A 25,669-nucleotide genomic window follows, 5' to 3' on the forward strand; every position below is an offset into this window, starting at 1 on the left:
TGCTTCTTCAGGTCCTTTTCCAATGAAATGTGTTGTTTCTTGATATATTCCATAAGTTAGGAGATCTCAGGTGGTAAATTTATTGCTGATTTTTCTCCTGTGGGGTTGGTAATTACTGAGAACTGTTGTTTCTTTACCCAGAACAAGTGACCAGAGTTTTTTCTGCAGACCTATCCCTTAAGAGGGTAATTGCTAATGGGGAAATATATGGGAGAAGAGGCTGAGTTCCCTTTGGATAAATCTTTTGGAGTCAGGGCCATGTAATAGTTTAAGTAGCACATGGGTCTAAGCTCTGAGGTTGACTGAAGTTTCACTTAGATTTAATACTATGTAAGCACAATGCACTGCTAGGTTTCTAAGTAGTCTAATGATCTCTAAGATTTCTGTTCTGATTCCTTCTAAATCTTACCGCAAAATCTTCACTTGGAAGTTCACTCCCGTGTCAGATTCTAAAAGCAGTCTTCACTGAAGACTGTTAGGAGAAGCCCTAAATCAATTTAATGCAACACACTTATTCTAAGTTAGGCACTGTGCCAAGATAAACCACTGATGACAAGATAAACCACTACCAAGATAAATAAACCACAGGCATCTTTCCTGAAATGGTTGTATTCTAGCGCAAAGGTCTCTTAAATGCTAATATGCATAAGAATTGCCAGGGAGGCTGTTAAAAATGTAGGACCTGGCCCTAGTCCCAGAGGTTTTGTTTCATTGATTCTTTTAGGTGATCTCCAGTGAGTGATCTCTCTTTGGAAACATTTGTCTAGGGGCCAAGCATTGATGGCTATTTCAATATAACGTCAAAGTGCTGCATTTGAGTAATAGTAAATCATAGACTTTGGCACTAGAAGATACAGATTTGAATCCAGCACTACTATTCACTACTTGTGTGGCGCTGAATAAGTTATTTAATCATTTTGTCTCTACAAAACATACCTCCTATGGTTGTTACGATGTTTAAAATAAATGAGTAATTTAAATCTAAAGAAATAAACTAATGCTTACTGCTTACTAATTTTCTTTTACTGTGAAGGTACTGCAACAAAATGCCTCATTATAATATAGGACTTGGGAATCAGGATAGGCAAAGCGAGAAATGGAGAGATCTAGAGCCTGTATGGATGCAGAAAGAGATGAACAGAGATATCTGCTGAAGAAGCTTGCTTGAAGTTTGCTCTGTTACATGTAAGATAAGTTACTCACTAAACATTCTTAACACTTAAGTACTAACCAGTGTTTTTTTTTTCTTAAAGATTTTATTTATTTATTTGACAGGCAGAGATCACAAGTGGACAGAGAGGCAGACAGAGGGATGGGGGGAAGCAGGCTCCCCGCCAAGCAGAGAGCCCAATGTGGGGCTTGATCTCAGGATCCCAGGATCATGACCGGAGCCAAAGGCAGAGGCTTTAACCCACTGAGCCACCCAGGGGCCCCCTAACCAGTGTTTTTGAAGTTGGACTTGTGTTTGCAGAAAATGCCAGAAAAAGGGCTGCGTCTGTTTTCAAAGTGTGCTGGGTGCAAGAAAAGATGCTACTCAGAGGGTATAGTCATACTTTTATTACATGAGTAAATGGCTAATAGGCTGGCTCATAATAAACCTCCGATAAATAGTGGCTGTCATCAGTGCTCTGTTCTTCCTTGCTCCATCCTTACCCTGATGTCTTCTTCCCACTCTATCCTTAAGTAGTCTTCCACTTAAGTTTTCAAGAAACCCTCTTACACTCCTACTCTTTTCCCAGAACACTCTCCCTTTGCAACTCCTGACAGTAAACCTTAAGAACACCACCTCCTTCATCAGCTTCTCTGACAGGGATCCATTCATTCAACTGGTCATTCATTTAACAAGTACTCAGAGCAAATATCCTGTGCTAAAGAAGTGCTAAAAAGAAGTTCAGTGTTGTATGTGTATACAAGTACCTATTCCAGTATGGACAATAAGAAAGGTTCCCTGAAGAAAAAAATCTTTATTATATTGTTGAGCACCTATTATGTCACAGGTAGCAGTATCCCTGCTATATATGACATAATATATAAGTACACATATTAAATAAGACATGAAAGAGAATTAAGATATGTAGTACAGTATGATATCTGATATGTAAAAGATAAGCACAAGTATATTTCAGTAAGTGCTAAGAATCACAGAAAATGTCCTAAAAGAATAATAATAAATAAAATAAATGGTAGCTATTATTGCTATGATGCCTGTGCTCCAAAAAGAGGCATGTGGTGGGTTAAGTGGTGACCCTCTCCACCAAAGAGCCATGTCCACATCCTAATCCCCAGAACCTGTGAACATTGCCTTATATGACATGAGTGCATATCCCCCTAAATACAAAAGCTGTGATTAAGATTTCGAGAGGTAGAGTTTTTCCTAGATTATCTGGTAGGCCCTAAATGCAAATACATACATTCTTATAAATATAAAGCAGAGAGTTTTAAGACTTAAAGGGAGTGGGCAATGTGATCACAGATTAGAGCTATAAACCAAGGGAATCCTGGTGCCAGAAGTGGAAGAGGCAAGCAAGAGATTCTTCCTTAAAGCCACGGGTGGGAGCACAGCTTTGCTGACACCTTGATTTTGGGCACTGGCCTCCAGAACTGTGAGAGAGTATATTTATTTATGTATTCATTTTTTCAGTCACCCAGTTTGGGATAATTTCTATTAGCAGCTACAGGAAACTAATATAAAATTAAACCAATTTGTGGATGTAGGGAATTGCTTTCTGGAGCTAAAGGAAATTTTGAGGGAGGAGATCTCAGTTACTATTACCATATGTAAAATATCAAAAAACATAAACAATATGAAAAAAAATAATAATAAAAAGGATACCAGACATGAAAGAGCATGATTTTCTTCTGAAACCCTAAACTGTAGCTGTGGGGAGAGGTAAGAGATGAAATCAGAGTATAGCTAAGCTTGGTTAGTCTTTAAATGGCACAACTAAAGAGCCAAAACATCTCTAGGCCCTTGGTACTCAAAGAGTGGTCCTTAGAGCAGCAGCTGGAGTTATAACATCATTATAAAGGTTTTTAGAAATGCAGAACTGGGGCCATATTCCAAACCACATGCTAACAGAATCTGAATTTTAATAAGATTTCGGGTCATTTGAAGGCACCCTAATATTTAAGAAGCTTGCCTCTAGGGCAATGCTATTGGGAAATTTTCAACGATTTAAAGCAAATAACTGACAAGGTAACTTTTGCATTGTAGGTTAACCACCTAGTGGTATTATGAAGAACACATTTAACTGGATAAAACCCAAGGCAGAGACAAGTGACTGCAACAGTACCGGTAAGAGATTACGAAGTTTTGAATGAAGATGGTGGTAACAGAGATGGGAAAAAAAAAAAAAAAAAAGACAATTTTAAGAAATATTTAGATCCTAGTCTGATAAGTAGTAAATTTATTCACACCTGGCTTCTGTGATGTGTCCCACTTCTCTGTGCTTCACTTTCTAACAGGATCTTAGGATGGGATTATTCCTGTCATAGTTTCTGTTGAAGCACCAATCAGCTGACAGGATGCTCAACGGAGGGTGAGCCATTCTCCCTTCTACACACAGGTTGACAAAAGAAATGCATTTTAGATATTTTGTATGATTCATTGGGGCTTCAACCAGATCAAGAATATTAAAAAAAAAAAAAAAAGGCATCAGAGAAAGTAAAGGAATAGCTTCTTTAGAGAGCTATCACTCTGTCGTGAGCACTGCCAAAAAAAAAAAAAAAAAAAAAAAAAATCCACAGGCCCCAAATGGAGCTATGTCTGTTAAGACTCCATACCAACTGCAGTTTCAATCCCCCCAGGAATGTAAACTTGAACCAGTCAACACGGAATTTCCCTGACAGCACTAGGAAATCTACTGAGAGACCCCTCCGTGCCCCTTTGGAGGGCAACTTTGCCTAAAACAATGCATTCCTTGCCAATAATTTTCTTTTCTCACTCCCCCTCTGCCTTTAAAAACCTTCCTTTTCTACACCTGGAGGGAGCTCTTTTGTTTGCAGATAGGATGCTCCTTAATCCACAAGTCATTAAAAAAAAAAAGAAAATCTGATCTTTTAAGTTACTCAGTTGAATATTTAACAGTACCAATCCTCTGAGGGGGAGAGGCATAGGTGTGTAGGACCTTCTAACTTCAAGCCTAGCGAGGAGTACTGTCAGGGGACTATGGGAGAGCTTTGAAATGTATTTTCTGCAGCTGAAAATGCAAAGAACTAGTGTTGTACTGCTGCCCCCTAAAATCTTAAGTGGACTGTAGACTGAGGTGTGACTGACTCTACTACCTCCATCCCAGAAAATGTAGAGGCTGAGGATGACTGGCCTCTTGGCATAGGAGAGCACTTTTGGTTTAGGACCCGCCTTTATTCCTAAAACTTATCAGGGCAAGGAAAGTAAACCAAGGGAAAAAGAGCTGACATGGTTCATTCTTGGGTTCTGTCCAAAAAAGTTCTCTGGAAGAGTAAAGAGTTCCTCTCAAAAAAGGAACTGTAGATGCACTTCAGGATTTTCAGGACCTAAACCAGGAAAGATGTATCAGCTAATGAAATGCCAGAGTTGGAAAGGTCTAGTTGGGAACCTTCAAGGAGTTCTCAAAGGTATCTACAAAGAGAAAGAATCTATTTTAATCATTTACCAGGAATTGCAAGAGGTCCCTGCCTTTAGACACAGAGAAGGAAACAACTAGGATTTTCAGTGAAGTAAGAAATGTCCTGTATCTCTCACTTGTTGTCATCTTCCCACCTCCTAAGGGCTGGATGTGGCCTGGGAAATGATAGCAATATGTCACGCAACAGAAGAAGAGAGAAGGCCCATTCCACTTCTTCAGTTCAGCTCTACTAGGCTTAAGCTATTGCAAGAGAGAAGAATTCATACTAAATCCAATTATGAATTTTCATTATTACACAATAACAAATAGTATTTATTTAAGTATTAAATACTTAGGTTACTGAATTGTCATAGTGTCTGTAACTTAAAATGACAACAGAAAGTTATATTATTTAAAAAAGTCAACGAACAACAACAATAAAGGCACAGATCCCACCATAGTTTTCATCCAGGAATAGGTACTCTACCCCAATAAAATTTAAAGGAACGGTGAGAGAAAAAAACATTTCATTTTAGCTCTGTCAAAAGTTATGCTTTCAATATTAAAATTTTAGTAAATATTGCTCTAACTTAAAATACTGTTTTTTTTTTAAGATTTTATTTATTTATTTGACAGAGAGAAATCACAAGGAGATGGAGAGGCAGGCAGAGAGAGAAAGAGGGAAGCAGGCTCCCTGCTGAGCAGAGAGCCTGATGCGGGACTCGATCCCAGGGCCCTGAGATCATGACCTGAGCCGAAGGCAGCGGCTTAACCCACTGAGCCATCCAGGCACCCCAAAATACTGTTCTTTAAGCTTGTAATTCCTGGCAAGTTGAGTTGGTTCATTTAGGTTAAAAGATGGCTAAACAGAAAAAGAATTCTGGGATTGATGTCAGCTCTGGGCAGCTAGTGTTCATGTCTGTGGGAGGTGGTCTTAACATACAGGCTTGCTATTGCTAGGATATAGTCGTCTACTTCTAGCTCTAAGAAGATATTATACTATTTCTGCTTTTATAAAAGGAAACACTATAATTAGTGCTACACACACAATGAAAAAGTGTTGCTTAATCTTGTTTTGCTTATATATGTATTTATAATTTCTTGCTGTGTCTTTGTGAAAGCTTAAAAGGAAAAATTCTCCCACAGAGTACATATGTCAGCATTTATTTTTTCAAAACATTCACTTTAGCGGTTGTTAAGTAACTAGGTCTGTTCAGAGTTGTGTAAATCCGAGACTTTGTGTTCGGGGTAGGACAATTTTTCTCTTTGTTTATTCATTGAACCTAGATTTAAAAATTTTAAATGTGGTATTAATGAAATCAACATCACATATTTAAGGAAGAAATTATTTGTAAGCAATCTTGAATATACATCTTAAGTACTAATATACAAAAATTAATTATCTGTCCCTATTTTTCTTTCTTCTTCATAATAGCAAAATAAGTACCAATTGACCAAGAGCTGTAACCAAAATAAGTCCTTTCTTCTAGTTTAGAAAACATGGTAACCCTAGACAATAACCCATTTAATAAAGAGAACAAGGTAAGCCTTGACTAGTTTGTCTTCAGTTCCCTTAAGTCCTCTTTTATGAAATTCCACATCTTGTCAAAAGATGGCGCTCCTGTAACCAGCAAAGAAACTGAAAAGTCCTGGAGAAGGTAAAAACACTTTTTCAGATACTGAGAAACTGTCCATTACTACTCGAAAGAGCCTTTTGATAGCAAGAAATTTCAGCTTTAGAGGGTGTGCTGAATCGTGGTTAGACATTCCCTTCCGGACAGATTGTCAACCTCCTAAGTCTCAATTGCCTTTCCTGTGAAATCTACATAACAAAAGTGAGAATAATAAACACTTCTAGAGTTCCAGGAAGAAATGCTTAGCACTACGCCTGGCAAATAGCAAGTACTTGAGCAGTGACAGATAGCTATCATTTGTTAAAAAGCCAACACAGTGTTTGTCTTGTTTGCTACTGAGTCTGCTGACTTAAGGTAGGTACTCAGCATGTGTATCACTTGAATGTGTTGACATTACAAGAAAAACAGCTGGTTATTTGACCAGCAAAATGTGTTTATTCAATAATAGCAGAGGATTTGCAATTTGGACATGCAAGCTATGCCAAGCTACAGGCAGGTCCCCCAGGTCAAATGAGAGAAACATTATCAAGAAAAGGAAGAATTTGGGGGTTGAGGGACTGCTGTGAATGAAAATCCACTGAAGAAAGTAAGAGTCCAGCAGAGTGATGATTTCTCATTGAGCTGTGATATTTTCTTACTGACTGGGCTTGTTGTTGGGCCTAGAGAAATTCTTTCTTCTTCCTGCTGGAGGAGTAAGGTAGGCTTCTTCCCATCGGGAACACAAGATAGCTCTCTTCTTGACAAGAAGTAGGAGGGCATGAAAGCTCCCCCTTCTAGCCTCCTGACTCCATTTTAAATGAGGTTTCCTCTACTCAGTTTCACAAATGAATGGATGAATGAACCTTCACATCAATGCATAGAGTTAGCTAAATATAGCTCTAGTCTGAGTGTCTTAAGCCTATGAAACCCGAATCTTATGCCTGACTTGAACCTTGCCCTTCCTGACCAATGACTATAATAACTGCCTGTCTGACCTGTGAGTTGACTGACTTTAAATTTCCTCGTCTTGCTTATTAAGCTCCTAGAGATTAGAATTTCTATCTCTAAACTATTTTGTCACTTAAGTCCTATATCTCTACTATATCTTAAAAAGAACAACAACAAAAAATTACAACTCATGTCTAAACTAGGAAGAGCTAAACCTATCAAAATGCAATTAAAATTATTTTAAGAGAAACTTGAATATTAATAAATGGGACCTTAACACTTAAATCTTCTAATTTCATTTTAAACTATAATGGTATTACTTCCTTAGTGATGACTCCTCAACACATATATGCAAAGAAAGAATGTTTAAAATATGGGGGCAATTTTTAACAACTCAGTGTTTCTTACAGAGGTCTTCGGTTGTTTATATTCTCTCTAGGGAGGTCTTGTAAACTTACACAATTCCCAAGCCTCAAAATCATTGAACTGTTACTATATGGCTTCATTTTTCCTTCATTATCATTTCTGGCACTATAGTCTACTGAAAAACTTTCAATTTTATTTTCTAGCTGTTGTGAAACTTAACAGAGAATGCATTACAAGCTAGTAAGTCTGGTAGCATCTTCCTATTTATATATATTGGACAATTAGAGGAAAAAGAAAATGTTAGTAATCCTATTCTAATCATAATTTTCTTTGTTGAGATGCTTCATAATCATTCAGAATGTTTTAAAATATAAACTTAAAAATTGGTAGTTGAGAAATAATTTTTTTTTGAACAATTTAATTTCAGGGGTTGTAAACAACAAATCCTCCCAATGAGGAAAGTAGAGATTTAGGGGGTGTATAGCAATGAATTAGAGCCAAAGAGAAGGCCTGCCTGGCTTTTGCCTTTACCCTTTTAAGAAGGAGTTATCTGAGGGTCTTGGGTTATAATGAGTAGTCTAACAATTTGATTTAGGTTGGGGACTGGCAACACCCATATCGTCTTAGGTTGTGTATTAGCCAGTAAAAAAAAGATTAACAGTAAGATTTTGGGTGGGGCTTTTGGGTCACACAGTATCAGTGAACCTGGAAACTGAGACCTACATTTGGACACCAAGCTCAGGTGAGCCTCCCTGATTGGTGGTATTCCATGCATATTGTCACATGTTGATGCTAGAACATTAATGTGTCCTGACTTCATAGCTAGAAGACAACTGATTGTCATTTGAAGTCTTCTAGACTCTGTTTTATGTGTGCTTTCCTTTAATCTTAATCTATTATCTTTTCCTTTTAATAAGCCATAACCATAGTATAATAGCTTTTAGTGGTTTTGTGGGTCTTTCTGAAAATTACTGAAACTGAATTTGGGAGAATCACTCCATATCCCCACCCCCCTCCTGCAAACTTGCACTTGGTATCAGAAATGAGGGTGGTTTTGTGTGGTGACTCTGCCTCTAACTTTGTAATTGGCCTAAACTTCTCATAGGGCATTTTCAGGTTTGTTAGAGTAACAAAGCCACAGCAAGTTAACTTGACCATCACTTTGGAAGTACCAAGCTGTACTACCATGGTTCAGGACGAAGGCTATCCTGACCTTACCTACTTTTAAAGTGAACACAATCTCTCTTTGAAATTTAAAAGTCAGTAACACCTCTAATGTATATTATAATAAACACCTTCTACATACCTTTATGGGATTTTCCCATAAGAAAAGACTTTTAAAACAGAGGGTGGAGAATATCTCTTTGAAGTATCAATACAATATATAAATTAAGGCCAGGGTGGCAACAACATGAAAAAAGTACTGAGTGACATACTATATGATTTCATGTGTGTGAATTTCAAAACAAGATAGTAATCTATGTTGACAGAAGTCAGAATAGTGGCTACTTTGGGGTTGCTGGGGTGGGATACAGGGGCTTAAATGCTGACGGGGAGGGTTAAAAGCGAGAATTAAGATGTGCTGGAAATGGGGGCACCTGAGTGGCTCAGTGGGTTAAGCCACTGCCTTCGGCTCTGGTCATGATGTCAGGGTCCTGGGATCGATCCCCACATTGGGCTCTCTGTTCAGCGGGGATCCTGCTTCCCTTCCTCTCTCTCTCTCTCTCTGCCTGCCTCTCTGCCTACTTGTGATCTCTCACTGTCAAATAAATAAATAAAATCTTAAAAAAAAATATGCTGGAAATATTTATATCTTCGTTTGGATAGCAGTCACGTGAGGTAGCATATAGCACTGTACACATAAGATATGTAAACTTTAATACACCTCAATTTTGAAAAAAAGCTATACCTTAATTAAAATTTTAATCCATCACATAATAAAGGAAACACTTGAGTATTAAAGGAAAAGTACATTTAACTGACAACCATTTGGTGTCTACTATGTTTCAAGTTAGTACTTAAGGATACAACATAGAGCAAAAAACAGAATGCCTGTTTATAGACTATCAAGTCAGTATTTTCAAGCTCTTACTAGCAAGAGTCTGGACTTCTAAAATTCAACATGCCTCTATTCTCTAGAATCAATCTTACAAATATACTGTTCATGATTTTGCATATGAAAGGTTTTATAAATAAATTCTACCTATTCTTATATGCCCAGCTCCATACATTTTTTGCAAACGTGTTTAATCTCCTGCAGCCAATGAAGCCCTATCTTAGCTTTGCATTCCTTTTGTACTCATAAAGTATCACACAACTCAGCACTTAATAGTTCTTTAAGAGTCTTGTGTTAAATTTGTCTCCTTTTCAAACTATAAGTTCCTCTAAGTTCCCTGAGAATAGAGATTATATCACACTTTCCTTTGGCAAGTTCACAATGCTTAGCGAAGTGTGGGTTATGTGATATATGCTTAATTACTTGTGGGTAGAATGAATGGAAGCTCCATTTGGACCATATTAAAAATCCTTAAGAATAGTCTAAACTTCAGCAAATTTTAATTCTTAAAATAATTAATATCCATCATTATATATTGCCATTTTTTACTTGCTCAATTTTTATGTGCATAAAAGAGATAAAAGTTAGTCTTCATATTATTGTTTCCCATGGCTCAGTCCTGATAAGTGAAGGGAGGCTATCCTTATCTGTTTAATACCAATATGTTTGCTTTAATTGAGAAGGAAAAGGATTGTGGGTGAAACATTTATCTCCAAATATGTCTTTATCTCTCATGGCAACAGAACTGAATTTTAACTGCAATATATAATATTTTTGCCTAAAATAAAAACTACTTCTCCCAGCTGCCCTTGAAATTAAGTGTGGTCATGTGACTAAGTGAGGGTGTACTTTCAGCTCATGTTCCCAAAATAGGTCCCTCTGTTCCTCCTCTTCTTTAGACTGCTACTTGGAATATAGTCTTGGTTGCAAGTCATCTCATATTATTAGATGAGAACACTACACTAAAAATTGTAGAACAGCAAGAAGATGCCTGGATCTCTGGATGACTAAATCCTGAATACAACTGCACTATTCCAAGACTGCTCTTGGGGGAGGGTGACTGAAAAGACATCACTGCTGGTTGACCCTTGAGCTGACCCCAGGCAATCAAAGGCACCTCTGCCTACCGGTTATCTTTGGAATGTGAGTTCCGCTTGCCTTCATGCTCCCAGCAGCTGCCCCAAGGACATTGCCTTGGGATAATGATGAGGTGCTGAAACTATTTAGACAGTATAAGATAGTATAGGTACTTGACTGAACCTGGCTAAGGCCTCTATATAAACTTTTAAGATTCGACAGATGCATCTAGGGATCCACTTGTCTTGTACCCTAAAACAAACTTGAGTAAGTAAGTTCCCTTTGGTTATTAAATTTTCCACTTAGCAACCTAGAGTGGGCTTCTTCTTTCTTTGGTCTCTCCCTGTCCTCCAAATACAGGGACCAGTTTCAGATTATACCTGTGACATTCCCAATGAACTTGCAAACCAATTACTCATCTATCATGTTTCGAGAGTGAAAACTCTATTGCTACTGTTACTCTGGGTCTCATATACAGTCTAAATAATTCCTTAACTTCTCTGTTGGGAGAAATCACAGAATAGTAACAGTTGGCAAGGAAAGTTTCTTCCATTCCCACACAGTGCTTTAAGTAATAAATATGTTAGCACCTCAAGCTTTGGGTGATTTGCTTGCATACAAAAAGCAAACCTAGGGATGCATGGGTGGCTCAGTTGGTTGAGCATCTACATTTGGCTCAGAGTCCCAGGGTCCTGCGATTGAGTCTTACATCGCATTCCCTGCTCAATGGGGAGTCTGCTTCTCCCTCTGTGCTCTCCCTCTCTCTCCCAAACAAATAAATAAAATCTTAGAAAGAAAGAAAGGGAGGGAGGAAGAAAGATAGGCAAACCTAGCTCCTGATATGAAAAGGCTAGCTAAAAATTAATCATTTTGAAGCTAACTACCCCTAATCTTCTTTCCCCCAATCCCATTTATATAAACAAACCTATATTCATATGCATACTAACAATTGTCACTGATTCTCACCTGGCATTTGGGCAACTAAGTAGATCTCAAGTCAAATTAGTCAATGAGAACTCTCTGACTTGGAGTTTTCATTTCTTAAGTTTAGATCGACTGAGTAGTGTTGCTTTTTAAAACCTAACCTATGTCTGCATGTTTGAATTTTTTTTCTGTATTTTATAGTAAATTATGAAAATTCAATGTATCTTACTATCTTATAGGAAATAGTTAAGAATATTCATACACTGAGCAAGCCATAATTCCAAGGCTGCTAAAAGAAGCATACCATTCATATTGTATATTCAACTTTGAAATTTTTATAGCTAGACATTCTTCCTTCAATACCTTAAATTTTTCCTATATTTTGAAGCATCCTCTACTTCTTTCATCTTGTCTCACAGGAAAAAGTCCCTCTCCCAAGGTTAAGAACAACTTCACATATGGTCTCGAGTGTATCCTTGTCTGTCTTCACTTTACCTCACTGTTATCTTTACTCAATTTATCTCTTATAAGTTTTTTTCCTTCTATTAGTATCTTGGACATATGCTTGTTTTTCTATCTTAAAAACACACACAGACAGAAGTCTTTCTCTGGACCCTAATATTTCCTCCACTGCTCTGCTTTTTTCATGCATTTGTTAGACAAAAATGATTCTCATCCCTGTCTCCATTACCTCATTTATTCTCTTAATTTGCCATCTGATTTCCATCCCTGTCAAGTTACTAAAACTGTTTCCAATCCATCAATTACATAAATCTCTGAAGACATTAACTCAGTCTCCATTCTCTTTGACTCTGAACAGGAATTAACCTTGATGACTTTTTCAAAAAGTGATTTTCAATATCTTTGCTAATCTCTTTCCTCTTTGGCTACTCTTTCTCTTTTGCTAGCTCCCTTCCTCCTCTCAGACCTAAGGGTAGTCCTCTGAACTGTTCTTACCCTTTTCCTAATGATATTTTGTTTTCTGAATTTCCTTTACCACCCCTTTACATATTTTATCCTTGTAGTATTTGATTTACTACAGCTTTCACTTAAAAAAAAATTCCCTATTTTATCATTTATCCTATTGGATTTCCCACTTACTTCCATAGAAACCTATTCCTTGAACTCTTCCTTCTTTCATCTATACTGCTTTCTCTCTAGACATGCTGCACAGCCCCTTTTGGGAATGTCAGTTTGCCTCTAAGATTGGTATACCTTTTCCAGAATTACATGTTTTCAGCCTTATTTTTCTGAACTATTTCCCAGAGTTTCTGGACTTATTTTTGCTGGAGTGAAGATCACATGGGAGGAAAATCTTCTGCAGTTCCACATTTGATGGTCTAAAAATTTTGATGTTGCTCTTACAGTTAATTGCTAATTTAAATAAATATACACATCTATAGTGAATGATATCTACCATTAATACTTTGAAAATATTCTGTCATTGTCTTCTAGGACCCAATGCTGTTAGGTCTATTTTTTTTTTTTTTTTCTTTTGAAGAGGAAAGAGAGGGTTGGGGAGGCAGAGGGAAAGGGAGAATCTCAAGCAGGCTCCATATCCACAGAGGAGCCCATTGAGTGGCTCGATCACGTGACCCTGAGATCATGACCCCAGTCAAAATCAAGAGTTGGAAGCTTAACTAACTGAGCCGCCCAGGTGCCCCAATAGGTTTGATTTTAATTCCTTTTGTTGATAACATGTCTTTTATGTTTATAAACTTTAGGGACTTATTATATTATTATTACTGACTAGTATTCCTAGTTTTTATTCTTTTTTTTTAAGATTTTATTTATTTGAGAGAGAGAGAGAATGAGAGAGAGTGAGCGAGTGAGCATGAGAAGGGGGAGGGTCAGAGGAAGAAGCAGACTCCCTGTGGAGCAGGGAGCCCGATGCAGGACTCCAAGATTATGACCTGAGCCAAAGGCAGTCGCTTAACCAACTGAGCCACCCAGGTGCCCCCCTAGTTTTTATTCCTGTTATTACATGATAATATCTCCAAGTGTCAATCTTTTTCCTTCTATGTTCTGATACCCTATCTTTTTCTACTCAATCTGAAAACATTTCTCTCTACATTCTAAAAAACCCTCTTATAATTAAAATTTTTTTTCTCATTTTTTTTTCTAAATCTCTTTCTTTTCTAATGGTTGAATGTTAGTCCATTGGATTGGCTCTCTGTGACTCTTCATCTTTTCTCATATTTTCTGTTTATGTCTTTGTATGCTAAGTTCTAGATTTCTTTGATTTTATCTCTGGTACTTCCCTTGAATTTCTCATTTAAGGAATCATGTGTTCAGTGTCTCTGAACTATATGATTCTATGGTTGCTCCTTTTTCGGAGTACCTTATTTATAGCTCATAGATAAAATATATTCTGAATACTTAAGTTTATAAATTGGAGTGTTTTTAAAAAATGTTCCATTCTATTTTGTGAAATATATCTGTTTCCTCTAGAGTTTGTTTTTCTGTTTTCCTTTCTCTCTCTTTCATAACAGTGATTTCCTGATTTGCCTGTTTATTCTTTATTGTACATTTCTATACACATATGATATAATACAAATATTTATCTAAATATATATTATATTATATATGTTACATAAGATTTACTTGTATTTGTTACTTATGTGATAAATACACATATAAAATGCATATAAATATTCAGCAAAATATATAAAGTATATATTTTATGTGTTTAAAGTATTTAAGTACATTAAATAAAAAAATTAAAAAATTAAATATGTATGTATATATAAACTGGTAATTGATTTGTTTGTTTTATTTATACAGGGGTGCCTGGGTGGCTCTCTCAAGTAAGGGAGCCCACAAGCAGGGGGAGAGGGAGAAGCAGGGAAAGAGGAAGAAGCTGGGAGCCCAATGAGGATCTCACTCCCAGGACCCTGGGGTCATGATCTGATCTGAAGGCAGACACTTAACCAACTGAGCCATCCAGGTGCCCTTCTTTGCTTTTAGTAAGCAGGATGTCTTCCAGTTTTCTCTCCTACGTAGTAATTGTGAACAAGTACCTGGGTTTGATAGGGTAGGACCAGGAATGCTAAATATCAGGTTTTACTTTAGGATGAGAAGGCAAGTAACTAGCTCTCTGAATGCTGGCCCTGAGTACCACAATGAAAATGGTATTACACTGTGTTGTCAACATAAAAGCTTTCATTTCGTCTCTACTATTTGCACAATTCATTTCAAGACTTTTGGGGTCGTTTTTGTTTCTTTGTTTGGTGGCAGATGTCTTTGTCAGCTCTCAGTATGTACAATGAAGAAGGAAATGTGTGTGGTGCCTGAGTCAAGTGTACCATATATCGAATGTCAACCCCATTTTCAGCCCTTATTCTTACTTCTGCTCTCTGCCATGCCTCAACCAACTCTTTTGTAGCTTCTTCACTGTATTTTTTGGCAATGGTTTTAGGTGTTATTCCTAGTCAAATCTCTACCATTAGCCTTGTTTCCCAGGAAACTGTTCAAGTTTCATTTACTTTTCTCTTCTCCACTGAGCATTCTCCTCTCCACATAAGTACATGCACCAAACACACACTATCTTCACTTTTTTATTTATTCCTCAGTTTTCCTACTTCTAAATTTTTATTTCAGCACTGTATAGGAAAAGAACATTAGGCAAATTATATGCCAAGTCTACCATCTCATCTTGAACTGTAAGCCAAGAATAGCTCTCTATAGAACTTATAAGCATATATTTGCCATTTGGATAAAACTTATTGCAGAACCCCCCCTTGCTGACTATCCCTTGGTCACATGACCACCTCTACAAAATTCTTATTCAAAAGGAAATAGAATTACTTCCAGGGTAACAGGAAGAGCTCACATTCCTTTAGTTGTTTGATGACCTAACAAATTCATTTTATTAAGGAAGAGGAGAAAAATGGTGACTGTGTAGACAACCAACAGCGTCTCCCATCATAATTTTTTTCCCTGTATCATCATCATTTATTAAAAAGACTAGGGAAACTCATTTTAGAATTGAGTTTTTTATTAATCAGCATCCTCCAGAGGTTAAGCGTCAGTTCCAGGCAAAGAAATGCACTGGGGTCCAGCAGATACGTAATTTTAAGACCCAATGTTAATTTTAAGTTGGGGTATGCAAAAAGGAGGGGGAACCTATGGAATGTGAATAGGTAAAACCAAAATTATCCAGAAGCCAAGGCTGTGGGACACTGGTGAGCTGAACAGACCTAGTAGATACACATACTGAGATACTAAGGGACTCATGGGCTAGACATGAGTCTGGAGCTCATCAACCCATTCTGACAACTCATGAGGTAATAAGGGTGAGAGTGAAAGGCTAACATGCTAAGAATGATAGAACATAGAGATGAAAAGAACCAAAAAACATGGATGACTTTGTTGAGTCCATGAAAATATGCTGGAAACACTTTCATCTTGAGATTTTCTGTTTTTGAGGGAATTTTAAGAAAATTAAGGCACTATTAGTCAAATAATCTAGTTACATACACACACATATATAATTTTACATATATGGGTTCATGTTGTGTATGTATTATTTTCCAAACTATTTACTCAATGGTACTCCTTGATAAATTTCCATATCAAACAATACAGATTCATGTCATACTTTTTAATCCCGTCTGTGTGAGATACTTCCAAGACTGCCCCAGTGGATGCCTGAAACCAATGCTAGTACCCTGTATATACTATGTTTTTTCCTACACATACATACTTATGTTAAGGTTCAGTTTATAAATTAGGGGCAGTAAGAGATTAACAACAATGACCAATAACAGAATAACTACAACAATATAATGTAATAAAAGCTATGTGAATGTGGTCTTTTTCTCTCTCTAAATATCTTATTGTAGTGTTCTTACCCTTCTTCTTTTGATGTGAGAGGATAAAATGCCTAGTGATGAGATGAAGTGAAGTGAATGACACAGGCATTGTGACATAGCATTAGGCCACTATTTTCCCTTTGATGATATATTAGAAGGATCATCTGCATCCTGATAGTGGTTGACCTCAGGTAACTGAAACAACAGAAAGGGAAACCTTGGACCATAATCAATTTAAATCTATAACCCACTGTTTGTGGAATAACACTTTTTTAAAAAAAATATTTTATTTCTTTGACAGAGAGAGACACAGCAAGAGAGTGTACACAAGCAGGGGGAGTGGGAGAGGGAGAAGCAGGCTTCCTGCCTAGCAGGGAGCCTGATGCAGGGACTTGATCCCAGGACCCCAGGACCATGACCTGAGCCAAAGGCAGACGCTTAATGACTGAGCCACCCACGTGCCCCAGAATAACACATTTTTAAAAAATACTTTATTCATTTATTTGACAGAGAGAGATAACAAGTAGGCAGAGAGAGGCAGGTGCGGGGAGAGGCAGGATGGGGTGGGGGGAGGAGGCTCCCTGCTGAGCAGAGAGCCTGATGAGGGGCTTGATCCCTGGACCCCAAGATCATGACCCCAGTCAAAGGCAGAGGCTTAACCCACTGAGCCACCCACGTCCCCCTAGAATAATACATTTTGAAGTATGAGTTTTAATTGGTTGCCCAACCACCAATTAGTTTCAACCCACCCTGCTCAATATATTTTTTAAAAGATGGTATTTATTTGTCGGAGAGAATGTACACAAGCAGGGGGTAGCAGCACGCAGAGGCACAAGCGGACTCCCCGCTGAGCAAGGAGCCTAATGCGGGACTCAAGCCCAGGACCTTGGTATCATGACCTGAAGTGAAGATCACCGGTTCCCTTAACTGACTGAGTCATGTAGGCATCCCCACCCTACTCAATATTGACAAGAGATTCATATAATCCCATTTTCTTTTCTTTTCTTTAAGTTTATTTATTTGAGAGAGCGAGAGAGAGAGCATGAGAGGGGAGAAGCTCAGAGGGAGAAGCAGACTTCCCGAGGAGCTGGGAGCCCCATTCGGGACCTGATCCTGATCCTGGGACTCCGGGATTATGAGCCGAAGACAGTCACTTAAACAACTGAGCCACCCAGGTGCCCACAATCCCATTTTGTAACTGCCAGATCCTAATTGCCTACACTATTAAATTCCTTAAATTAAAAACTGAGTCTTCTTACAGATTAGCTTTTGATTTTAACTTTGTCACTGCCTTCCAATAAGCATCTTCCATTAAAAATCAATGGGTTACTCATTATCATAGAGGGCATCTGTAATCTTGTTTCCTTGTCTTTGCTCATAACACACTTTCTAGACAGTCTTCTATCTCTTCATTAGGAATCCTGTCATCAGACTCTTTCCGCTGACATTTTGGAAAACCCTCCAGGGATTACAAAGAGGACAAAGATAGTTCTCAGAGCTCAGTGAAGTGTATTTCCCTCTAGATCAGAATTGCTTAATAGAAATAAGATGCAAGCTACCTATGTAATTTAAAACTTCCTAGAAGCCACATTAAAAAAAAAACAGGTAAAATTACTTTTAATATGACTGACCCTATATCAAATGTTAATATTCCAATATGTACTCAATATAAGAATTAAGATATTTTACTTTTGTTTTTGTACTAAATTTCAAAATCTGGTGTATATTTTGCACTTGCTGCATGTTTACATTTTCTGCTACATTTCAAGGGTAAAGAGCCGCATTTGGTTAGTTCTAGGGCAGTTCTAGGCAGGGTCCATTTTCAATCTCCTTTTTCTCCCTTAACTCTTGGGAACTGTGATAAGAAAAGAACAATCTGCCACATGAATGTCTACCACTTACTGTTAGTACCTCTCGGTATCATGTGGCTTCCTTTCTTCTTTAGATGCATTTGTCTTGTCTCATAAGTTAACCTCTAAATTCTTTTAAGTCTGGGACCAAGGGCTGATCCAATCTGAAGGTTGGGAATGACTGTAAAAAACCATGAGCCTGGGTGGCTCAGTTGGTTAAGCAGCTGCCTTCAGCTTGGGTCATGATCTCAGTGTCCTGGGATCGAGTCCCACATCGGGCTCCTTGCTCAGCAGGGAGCCTGCTTCTCTCTCTGCCTCTGCCTGCCATTCTGTCTGCCTGTGCGTGCTCTCTCTCTGACAAATAAATAAATAAGTAAAATCTTAAAAAAAAAAAAAAACAAACAAAAGAAAAAAAAACATGAGCTGGTTCTTTTCATATATGGCTCCCTTGCACCTCCTACCTATGAAATAAGCCTTCAGAATCTAATTAAGGTCAAATCCAGTAGTTGAGGCCCCCACATATCCTAAGGCAGACAACTTCTCTGACTACTGCTAGAAAGATCTCCTTTTTCAGGACATGGAACCCGTTTCTCTCAAGTCTGCATCTCTTAAGACCAAATGAAACGAATCTAGTATCACACGACTCATTTATTCAATGTTCCTGTAGCTTTCTCTCTTCTCTGAGAATGCTCCCCACTTCAATCAGTACTTCTTTTATGTGTTACATTTTGGGGTTCTCGTCATCATCTGCTCTCCTGTGAAATAATTCCAGCTTCTCTGAGTTTGCTTTTTTTTTTTTAAGTGCTCAATCTAGATTGAACACAGAACTCCAATTATGGCTTGGCCAGTCAAGAGTATTAACCGGATCACTGTTGACTGCCTTTCTATAAAACACAGTTCCATTAGGCACCAAGACACATTCCTTCTGAGAAACGGAGGTGGAAGAGGAGGAAGCTAGGACACATTAAGTCAGGCCGTCAGGCCCGACGTTTGGTCTGGAACCGTATACACATACCCAGACAGTTCTTGAGGTTCGTTAATTTTTCTTAATGTCGTCAGTCTTTCCAAACGAGCCAGGGAATCTTAAAGACATTTTGTTTGTGGAGGCAGCCGTCCGACCAAAGGACCAGATAGCAGAGATAACTTGAAGATAACTGAACTGAGAATTGAGAAAGCTTAAGGAAAGCGGACCCGAGACTAGAGAACCGCGTATAAGGTGTCCCATAGCCGGGAGCTCGTGGCTGGTGATGTAGATCGCAATGACCCGGTTCTTCAGACTTCATATTTACTGCTCTTCTCTCCTTTGTAGGAATTATTACTTCTTTGTCTTCATCCTAGGAAAAAGACTAGGAGAAAAGATGCAGTCAACTCCAGTAATTGCGAGGAAAATGCTCTGGCAGCGAGCTAGAAGCAGCAGGCCTGACCCCGCAGGGACACCCACCTGACCTCGGAGCCCCAGGAACGCGCGCGTCCGCGCCCGTGCCCGTTTGGGGACGCGCCCTCGGCGCCAGCCCGGCCCCCTTCGCAGCTCAGCTCCGCGAGCCGGGGGCGAGCGGGAGGCGAGTGGGAAGCGCGCGGCGGCGCGCGCGGACGGGGTGGGGCCCCGGGGAGCCGACGTGCCGACGTTGGCGGCGCTGCGGTCGGGTGACGTGTAGGCGCGCGCTCGCTCCGCCCCCTCCCTCCTAGCCGGGTTTGTAGGTCTGTGTGGTGGTCGGGGCGCTGTACGCTGTGACTGGGAGCGACCCCGGCGAGCTCCGGGTGGGGTGCGGAGGGAGGCTCAGCGGTGCAGCAGCCCACTGGCATCTTCGGCTCTGCCCTCCGTTCTCTACCCGGCGTGGGAAGTAAAAATGAAAACGAAAGGGAGGGAGACTCGAAGGCAGAAGCTGACCGAGTGATGGGACGCGCGTGAGCTGGTGCCGAGAGGTGAGGAGGTGGAGGTGGGAGAAGGAGGAGGGGCGCCGCGGCCAGGGCTAGATGGCGGGCCCGGGAGTTCGGGGGTGGGGGCTACGCGACCCGACAGCCCCTTCGGGACTGGGCGGCAAGCCAAGAGCTGTCATCCCTCTCGGGGCCTGAAGTCGTGTCTGTGGTCCACGACAGTCTGGTCCCACTCTTGGAATCTGTTTGTGGGGGTCGTGATGAGAAAAATCGACCCAAGCCACATATTGGCCAGGTATTAGGCCACAACGTGTGACCCGATGGGGTGATTTTTCTTTCCTGTGTGAGGGTAATTTGCTTTCTTTAGGTTTCGTTTGTTTTGTTAATAGCCGTGGTAACTTTTTCGTTTTCTTCACACAGATTTTGGGAGAAAAGCCTCCTTTATATTTTATTTTACCTCCACACTGAAAAGTAGTCTGGTTAGGGAGTTGGTCATAGTGAATTGTGGGTGAATTTAGCAATCGCCGAGTCTAGAATGTCATATTGAAGAAAGTGGATGTGTGCGCGTTTGAGGCAGGTGTTGTGGGTATGGGGGCAGTTGTATTAAATAGCCTTTATATCATAAGTTAATTTATTTACTGAATGCAGTGTGCCTGTGTATTTTGCTCTTCTTTGGTTTAAAAGAAGCGTAATTTTAGCGTTAGCTAAAAGTTTGATATGAATGATACCACATGTACACTCAAGCTAGTAAGAATATTTTCTTTCTCTAAGTAAGATTGCATTGAATAACCAGTATCTTCATCACTAAATTTCATGTTTCATGGATGAATTTTTTTTCTCATTTTCAGAGTGTTGTGAAAAGTTAAGAATTCAGCTTTTGATTCTAATCTGGAATGAGGTTCTGTGCATGTATTTTTTAATTGTGATGATACTATAATAGTAGCCTCACATGAGAAAAGCGCTCCTTAGAGAGGCCAATTAAGTGTAAGCTATATGATCTTATTTAGATGAATAATTTTTCATGGTTTAGCCGCCTTGATCCTTGCTGAGCAGCTTTCTTTTATTTCATTCTTTCATGTCTTCATCTGTGTCAGGCACTGTGCTAGGCCTAGAAAATCAGGAGAGAGACAGAGTCTCTCTATAGTCCCATATCCTTTTAACAGAGAATCTTAACTAAGGTTCCTCTTCATGTCGTGGATCTCTAGTGGACCAAAGTGAAGCTTTTCATGAGAGTAAGTTATTGTCAATAATAATATGTAATGGGCCCCTAAAAAGGAACAGATTATTTTTCTTGAACAGCATGACTTGATTTTTGCCTTTGATCAAAAAGCATATGTGCCAATGTTTTGCCAGTTAAGAATAATTTTTTTTTTAAAGATTTATTTATTTGAGAGAGAGAGGGAGAGGGAGCTCAAGTGGGGGGAGGGGTATTGGGAGAAAAAGAGAGAGAATCTCAAGCACACTCCCCACTGCGTGGGGAGCCCAATGCAGGGCTCTGTCTCAATACCCTGAGATCATGACTTGAGCCAAAATTAAGAGTCGGCCGCTTAACTGACTGAACCACCCAGGAGCCCCCAGAATAATTTTTTTTTTCTTTCTGTAAAGTTGGCTTAAATACAAAGTTCACAATTGGAAATCAGTTTCTATCTGAAAAAGACTTTATTTTTCCCGTTTTTACATTGGTCTCATTGGATCTTCTATGTGTTAATAACTTGTAATTCATAAGAATTATATGCACAAAGCATATTCATCAGAAATATGTATGGTACTTATTGACAAGTAAATTTTTTGCCCCATAGTACCTTCTTTGGGGAGGTAGTTAGCATAAGCCCTTGAAGTGCAAAGTATATCTTTATATAATGTGGCACAGTTTTCAACTCTGAGGAGATAACTACCTGAAGTTGAAATTTTAACAAACATTCATGGAAAGAAAAAGTGCATAATTACCAACGAGGAAAGAATAAGGTATCTTAATGTATTTAGTACTTGTGAGAAGGTAGGCATTATGTGTCTTTTTCCTACGTTATACTGTAAAGTTTTTTAAAGTAGTTACTGGGTCTTATTTCTTACATCTTTTGCCTAGTATAATGCCTCCCTCATAGTAGACTATGTAAATGTTAATTCATTTACCATATAATATCTCATTTAAGTCCTCCATTTTGCATGTAGATGAGCAAGTATGTTTGAGAATGTTTGTGTTCAGTTTCATTTTCCTGCTGTTAGCTGTAACAGCAGGTTACAGGTTTCAGAAATAAGACAGGTTTCAGAAATAAGACAACAGGTTGTCTTATTTCTGAAACTATGTTATTCAGATTTAATACAGGTTAATCCATCTTTGAATCTGATTTAATCAGATCATTCAACCTGAAAGGAGCATTTAAAAATCATCTTGAGGGGCACCTGGGTAGCTCAGTCAGCTAAACCTCTGTCTTCAGCTCAGGTCATGATCCCAAGGGAGCTGGAATTGAGCCCCACATCGGGTTCCCTGTTCAGTAGAGAGCCTGCTTCTCCCTTTCCCTCTGCCGCTCCCCCAGTTTGTATTCTCTCTCAAATAAATAAATAAATCTTTAAAAAATATATAATTTTGAAACTCCTCTTTATTTTATGGATCAGAAAGTTGATACCCAGAAAAGTTAGCTGATTTTTTATCATCAAACAAAAATGGACATCTGAATTCAGTTCTCATTCTTTTTTTTTTTTTTACTTTCATACTATGTCATTTTGCCTCTCCTCATTGTTACTTGAATAGACTAACTCCTGGGGACCTTTGTAAATTAAGGTGGAATCTTATTTTATCTGGTTTTGGAGTTTATCTTCCTCTAATTCCATGATCTGTTCTTCAAAGACAATTGTTAGGAAATTCATTATCAAAGGTTTGAACTGATGTGGAAAATAAGGGTGGAATTTGGAAGACACACATAATTTTAAAGCTAGTAATATGTAATAAATTTACAGGTAGCAGTAAGTATTCTCAGTATATGTTTTAATAAAATCAATGCTAAGAAATATTTATATTTGAAGGTGGGAAAGTTCATACCTACTTGTTTAATAATTAAACCAGAGGGGCACCTGGGTGGCTCAGTCGGTTAAAGCCTCTACCTTAGGCTCAGGTCATGAGCCCAGGGTCCTGGGATGGAGCCCCACATTGGGCTCCCTGCTAGGCAGGGAGCCTGCTTCCCTTCTACTCCCTCAGCCTGCCTCTCTGCCTCCTTGTGATCTCTCTCTCTCTTTGTGTCAAATAAATAAATAAATAAATAAATAAATAAAATCTTTAAAAAAATAATTAAACCAGAGATTTTTATTTTTAAACGTACTGAATCAAAATTTCTGCGGGTGGTGTCTAGAAACGTCTATGTTCAAACAACTCCCCAGTGATCCCAATGCAACCAATTTATATCGGAGAACTTGTAACTAAATGATATGAATTCAGAAGCCTCTATTCTGGTCTATTAAAGCAGAGCTTCAAAAGGAGGGAATTATCTCGGGATTATGGAGTAGTCAGAGAGGAGGTTGGTCACGTTTCCCACCATTTTTGTTTTTACTTATTTTTTTGAAGATTTATTTATTTTAGAGAGAGAGTGGATGTGACATAGGGGGTGGGGAGAATAGAGAAGGACAGAGGGAAAGGGAGAGAGAATCCTGAGTAGGCTAGGCCTCCATCTCAGGCCTCCCTCTCGGGACCCTGAGATCATGACCTGAGCCAAAACCAAGAGTCAGACGCTTTACTGACTATGCCACCCAGTTGCCCCAGTTTCCCAGCATTTTTAAAGACTTTGCTAGGTCATTTTGAAATTAAGTTAGTGACTAGAAAGTTACTCAGTTGTGTGTAGCTTGGAAGCATGGCATGCAAATTTGATAAAGGAAAACATTCCATTCCAATAAAATACTTACTAATGAGACAATTTTTTTCTTTATTTCTTTTCTTCGTTTTTTTCCATTCTGGGATGGTTGATCTTGAGCCTGCAGGGAGAAGGCTGACCCCAGTTGTCTTCAAGTCAACGTTTCTTTGCTTCCAATTCTTACATGTCCAAAGACAGAAAACCACATGGACATCCCTTTGTTGGAGGGTTCTATTTGTCTTTTTTAGAAAAATTATTTTACTTACTTCCTTGAAAGTCAATAAATGCCCAACAGGCTAATCAGATAAAACAATCTAAAAATGTTAAATTCTACTTTTAAACATCAATAGAAATAAATATACCTTCATCTTGATTTAAGAAACTTAATTATAAAACCTGACACATATGATTTATAAGAACAACTTAATATGAGGATGATACTCATTTTGTAAAAATAATCTCAGTGCATTTTTTCCCAGTGTGCATGCATTTTCTAAAATAGACCTGATTTAAGCAGGACTTTTAACACCGGGGGACTCCTTGAACCGTTTTTATGAGCATTCTTTAAGGAGTAAAGGAAACTTTGCAAAATATTAGCACTGTCTGCACTCTGGGGGTGGGGAAACAAGGAATAGCCTAAAGATCACTTTTAGAAAGAGTTACAGATCATTGAACAAATATTTATTGAGTTTCTTGGTATAGGCCAAGAACCATGCAAGGTACTAGGGAAAAGCAAGACATACACTACTGCAGTCCTGAGGTGCTAGTCAAGATGCTGGCTTTGTGAGACTTTGAATTGACTTGAATCAAGGAAAAGTACCTGTGAATGCAGCCTGGACAGTCTGAAGTGAGTAAAATAGAGGCTTTGTCATTGATTTAAAAAGTGAAAAAGTCGATATCCTAAGTTATTGATTTTGGCCATTAGCTTGGGGGGAAAAATAGTTATTAGGGAGTTTGCAAAATGATTGAACTCATGTTTCAGAGCTCTTCTCTTTGTATTTATTGGATATAATAGAAATGCTAGTTAAGAAGTAACAGGTGAGTGGAATCTGTTCTTATAATTCTTCTACTGTGGTTTTCCTTCTGAGCCCACTCCTACTCTAAGTTTTCTAGCAACTGTCAAATTTTACCATTGCTTTTTGTTTTCTATTATATTAGCCTGAAATTTAGAAAACACCCAAATATTAACTTCAGGATTAAATTTCTGCATGTACAAGTTCTTGAGTTCTTTGAGTAGAGTGGCATCATGAGTTGAGAAAATCACGTTAGATTTTTATTTCTTTTGTGTTTGGAAAACTTACTAGTTTGTAAAACATCTCCTTAAGGACTAAAATAAATTAATCAGATGATTAAATTAACTTATGTGTTGGGCGGGTATTTTTGAGGTTTTGAAATGAAGATGATGTAAACATTAAAAAATACATATTTTATATATGTGTGTGTATATCCAGACCTGTAAATACTGCCTCTTTTTTGTGGCCATTTTGAACTCCTTTTATCTTTCTTTTCAGTCGGTCTATCTGGCCATTATACAAATACTTATTGAGAACCTACTAGGCCCAAAATACTGTTTTATTTTAGATGATGTGGATACTACAATGAACAAAGCAAAATTTTCACCCTCATCTGGCTCATATTCTATTAGATGAAACTGATAAAAAGCACAGAAAACATGTCATGTGATAAGTGCCATGAAATAAAGTGAGTTGAATGCAAGAGAA

The 25,669-nt window shown here is 38.5% G+C and overlaps 1 protein-coding gene, 1 long non-coding RNA gene and 1 other non-coding gene across 6 annotated transcripts in view; 1 reads left to right on the forward strand and 2 right to left on the reverse strand.

The window, feature by feature from the left end:
- Window positions 1–4,640: 4,640 nt before the first annotated feature.
- Window positions 4,641–19,813, reverse strand: LOC131833572 (uncharacterized). Of its 4 annotated transcripts, none has more exons than XR_009354534.1 (4): window positions 19,676–19,813; window positions 19,250–19,580; window positions 16,424–16,579; window positions 4,641–4,762 (listed from the first exon to the last, which is right to left on the reverse strand). It is a non-coding gene; the product is annotated as an uncharacterized LOC131833572 (long non-coding RNA). The 4 variants fall into 4 exon arrangements; XR_009354532.1 differs by lacking the exon at window positions 4,641–4,762 and adding an exon at window positions 5,722–5,869; XR_009354533.1 differs by lacking the exon at window positions 4,641–4,762 and adding an exon at window positions 15,522–15,987.
- Window positions 19,814–19,872: 59 nt separating this feature from the next.
- Window positions 19,873–25,669, forward strand: part of ASCC3 (activating signal cointegrator 1 complex subunit 3) — a 344,503-nt gene continuing 338,706 nt past the window's right edge. The window contains exon 1 of the mRNA XM_059177004.1: window positions 19,873–20,157. The gene's annotated coding sequence lies outside the window, so the exon portion shown is untranslated. The remainder of the gene's footprint in view (window positions 20,158–25,669) is intronic.
- Window positions 24,045–24,177, reverse strand: LOC131834995 (small nucleolar RNA SNORA38). Its single transcript, XR_009355076.1, has one exon. It is a non-coding gene; the product is annotated as a small nucleolar RNA SNORA38 (small nucleolar RNA).

This window comes from Mustela lutreola, chromosome 6 (assembly GCF_030435805.1).
Source record: "Mustela lutreola isolate mMusLut2 chromosome 6, mMusLut2.pri, whole genome shotgun sequence".
NCBI lineage: Eukaryota > Metazoa > Chordata > Mammalia > Carnivora > Mustelidae > Mustela > Mustela lutreola.